The following is a 4817-nucleotide window of genomic DNA, read 5'->3' as shown; positions in this document are numbered from 1 at the left end:
TGAGTGGCATGGAAAATCATCATGAAGGAAAACACATTTATGGGAAGTACAGGAGGAAGGATGTCATACATTCTACCGTGACTGTTCTGGCCCTCAGCCTCCTTTCTTTGTCCCAGAAAACTGAGATGCAGAGACTTCTGAGGTGATGTGCAGCGGAAGTTGGCTGCATGGTACAAGGCCCTGCAAAGATCATGTGCCAAGTGAGGCTATGGGATGGAACAGCAAGGCCCTGCCACTGCCACACTCAAGCCAATTATGCTGGCACATCACAGGCCACGATTTGAAGACCACTGTTCAAGGGAATGAAATAGAAAATTCTTCAAAGAGGTGGGTGAAAGGAAAACAAAAGGCTTCAGGGTTACTTACAATAAGCAGCATGTTTAAACTGGTTCCCCATTGCCTTTCATCAATTTAGGACAGTAAAAATATAAATTAGTGTTAAGAACAAGGCTGATCTTGCCATCTGTTTCCAGCGTTGGTTCCACTGCCAATTCACTCACGAAGTGAGAACACGCATCACCTTAATGAAGGAGGTGATAATTATTTTTTAATTTAAGGGATTTTGAAGTACTAACAAAACAGCTTGTAAGACATCCTTTTTATTGAAACAACAGTGCTCAACTTTAATTTCCATATGCTTGTTCTAATCTCTCCCCCTAAAACGAGCAAGTTTTCCTTAAGAGTGCACAGTAGGTGCTTTTTTCAGCTCTAATTACAGATATCATTCGATTAACTAACAGAGAAAAGAACGATTTGTCCCTGCATGGATTCCCCACCTCCCAAGAAGGTACCTAGCATCTTGTGATGCAAATAGTTTGGTTACCTGGGTATTGCATTAAAATGAGAGGGTAGGATAACAATAGCAAAAGCTGTGGTCTAGCTTGGTTTTACAACATGACTATGAACAATTTAAGCCAACCTGTTAGGGAATTATATCTGTACTGCTCAGAGGCCAATGGTTCAAGTTAGTGATACCAAATGGAACAAATAAGCAAGCACCATGTTTTCCAGAAAAAAAGGAAATGAGGAAATGCATCCAAAGTTTTTTGTTTTGTTCATGGAAGGACTCCTTCTGGGGGGGAGAACATTCCTCCTATTCAAGGAGCGAGAACACTGGCTGCAACTCAGTACAAAAGACAAAAGGAACTAAAAACAAACTAAAATGGTTAAAAGATGCTCTTGGAAGAACCATTTCCATCCCCTCATTAACGTCAAACAATTTCTAGATTCTCTTGAACCTTTCCTTTTCATAAACCCGAATCAATGCAATGTTATGTTTGGATATAACCGCAGTCATTCTAGGACTTTAAATCCATGTGCTGATTGGAACAGTTCATGGCCTATGTGTAATAACTATGGTCATAACTATAAGTAATGTCATGAAATGACATCTATAATGGTTATAACCAACCTGCATTATCCCTTCAGAATAGCTCCAAGGTAACCATAAAGGGGTTCTTACGATCACATACTTTAGCAAGTAGTTTTGGATGCGTTTAAAAATACTCTTCTTGGAGGGGGCTATTTAAAAAGCATTTGTTGAGGTTCTTCTTTGTTCCTCACAATAACTATCAGAGCCGTAGCACAGGATAATGTTTAAAGCAAAGATTAGTGGTTATGGAATATATATCTTGTACACAGGTCAATTTTTCTAATTTGTCATTATATAGAACCAGTACATTGGATGGAAACAAGCATTCCTAAGTAATAAATCACATCTAACCTGACATATGGCTCATGTTTGTGTTCTACTGCTGATCCTGTTTGTCTGTAGAGGATGTTGTTGGTTGGTTCTACTACAAAAGTGTTGTTATTACATTATTCAGAAAATATAGAGAAGTTAATCCATTTTAAAAGTGATTTACCTTAACTTTTTAGCAGAACTTGCATAATTTTCTGACTGAAACACAGTTAAGGGGTACAGTGCTATAGGAAATCCCACACCAGTTATGTTTTTAAAAAACATTTTCTGTCTTTATCATTTAATTTTTTTTAAAAGGGCAATGGTCACAACTATTATTTTTGAATGAATGAAGAAGTCTTTTGGATGAATGAAGAAGCTAGAGAAGTCTTTTTTCTGCTACAAAAGACCTCTCAATTCAGATTGTCAATTAGTTTTTGGTTGTCTTTGACATCAAACTATTTATGATATTTCTTTTTCCCTTCAGATCTTTAATCAATTGCATCGCAAATGATAAATGAAGTAATTCTACATGAAGATACTAACTTTAGTCAGATTACACCAGCTCTCAAAAGATGAACATACATATTAATACCATTCCAATTCAACTTAGGCAGAGATTATGTGGTCACTTGAGCACTAGACGAGTAAGCAAGAATTCACTTTTTCAAAAGAAATTTGTTGATAAGCCACAAAGAGCATGCTAGACCACCCAAGAAGTAAAAAGGTGTCACTATTGTGCCAGAGCTGCTTCTACAGTAGCACTTCTCTGGCTTGTAATAGCTTAACAGTACAACTATTTTTGGATCTAACAAATTACACAGAATGATTTACCTTTAGACTCAGTTTTACTTATCCTGGGGACAAAAAAGGGTCCATGAAAAGCACTGAAGCCCTGCCCCTTATCACACTTAGCCCTACACTTTGGCTTCAAACCACATACCTTGACATTTGCTTTATAGTGAGCAGGTTTAAGATTTGCCCTCCCCTAAAAGATTTTCAGAATAAGCCACCATTCAATCAATGAGTAACATAATTACAGAATAATAGACTCAATATCAGAAACAATATTTTGAAATTAGTGTCATCACCTTCATGTTTTTAGAAGTGACAAACAACTCTATAAAACACATACCAGGGGGCTCAGAGCAAGATGAAGACTAAAATTCAGTTTCCAAATAACTAGTTTCCATTAGGCTTTATAGAAGTAATTATGCCACAAAATACATATGTTCAGTAGTATCTTAAACACAATTCAGTGGAGGTGCACAAAGATGCATGGAGCTTTCTTAAGATAGAAAGGTTTCCTTTTGGGAGAAGAAGCGGCTGTTTGTGCCAGAGGAATTAAGAATTATTTAGCCTTTCCTACTGTGGGTCCAAAGATTCTGCAGGTATAGACTTTGACTATAACTACCACTACTCTCTGAAGGAGAATGGAAACAAGCTGAACAAAGACCTCTAAGTGTGGTTTCCATCAGTGATCAAGCAACTGAAGGTTAATTCAGAGGTTCAGGAAAATGTGTGAAGAACTGGGAACTTGGCAAGATTAATAAAGGACATTTTAACTATTCAAGACAGCAACAACCCTGACAAGAGACTCAACAGAAGGCTCAATAAGGCTGGATAAATTAACTTAGAAGAGCAAAGAAATGTAAAGAACAGTACCAAAGTTTTGGTTGTTATGGCAGATGTAAGGCAAAAAGGTTCCAAAAAACTGTTGTAAACACCTTTTAGTGCACTAGAATCATAAGCTTCAGGTCACACAGTTTTCCATTTTTGCACAAGAGGAAAGTACGTGATTAACTCATAAAAGTCACTCAGTTTAACTAGTGCTGAAGTAACACTTAAAATTACACATTTTAAACTAAGTGGTAGGAAACACAAGAACACGGTTTCTTGCACCTAGTTTATGCAAGACCTACAAGACAATATTCACAGAAATCTTTCATCCAATATAGTTTATATAGAAACACATCTCTACAATGTTGACCTTCTCCTAGATACAGAACAAATAATCTAGAGAGCTTTTGAAAACACTTCAAATTAGTTATAATGCTAAACAGGTCTAGGTCTGGCCAGTACCTGGCTAGATCACCTGAGAGCTCCATGTGTGTGCTTTTGGTTCCTAGGAGGAAGGGTGGGATACAGTGTTAAACAAAAGAAGATGTACTCTCAAGAAGTTCCTACTCACATTAGCAAATCTTATACTTATAAACAAAGTTTGTGCCTCTGCATGCAACTGATTTATTTACATTTTGCCAAGAAAGATGATGTACCCAATGAGAGGGACTTTGTCCTTCTTTGAAAAACTGATTGCCCCATGAAATATCACAATTTGCTTTTAAAACATTTCAAAAGCAGTTTGCCATGTAGTATGAGTGGCTGTCATCAAGAGAAATGAATCCCAGAGCATTCTAGGGTTGACAGAACTTGTCAGTTGAACCTTGGATCCTTGCGAAAGCATCCCTTGCGAAAGCATCCAGGCACTTACTGATCTCAACCTAGAAGCACCCTTTTAAGCATTTTCAAATGTAACTTGAAAACAATCAGTTTTACATCCACATGTATCCTATCTGGGTTTTTTTTTTATTAAAAAGTGACCTATACCTTTCTATGGAATTGAATAGTGTTTATGGGACCACAGCCTAGGTCATATGGCCATTTGACAAATGGAGGACTAAAACAGATTAAATCTGCTTGGCCTTTTTACATTCTACTTTCATTTAAAAGTTCAACAGCTGAACCAGTCTAGTTCATTTAGCAAAATAAGATGAACTATCTGCAATGGTATAAAATTTTAGCTTTTGGAAAAATTACTTGGGTATCACAAATCAAGTGAAAGGCAAGACATTAAACCATAGCAAAACACCAATATAACAACCAAATCCATACTATCTTTGTTAGATCACCATCTGTTTTACAAGTATCATACTAAAGATGGAATAAGACTGGTAACTCGGTTCTATACCTGACGTTTCTAGATACACACTGTACTTAAAGAATTATTTTGTTACATCTGGTTATAAAAGAATATATATTTCAACACTCATACATCTGGAAGAGCAAACTACGATAGACAAATCCAGACATATCTGCTGGACAGTTGAGAAAAAAAGAGGGATAAAATCAAAGGCCA

The sequence above is a fragment of the Tiliqua scincoides genome, chromosome 2, assembly GCF_035046505.1.
Source record: "Tiliqua scincoides isolate rTilSci1 chromosome 2, rTilSci1.hap2, whole genome shotgun sequence".
NCBI classification, from domain to species: Eukaryota; Metazoa; Chordata; class Lepidosauria; order Squamata; family Scincidae; genus Tiliqua; species Tiliqua scincoides.
The sequence above is the reverse complement of the archived record's forward strand: the minus strand, read 5'-3'. Positions refer to the sequence as shown.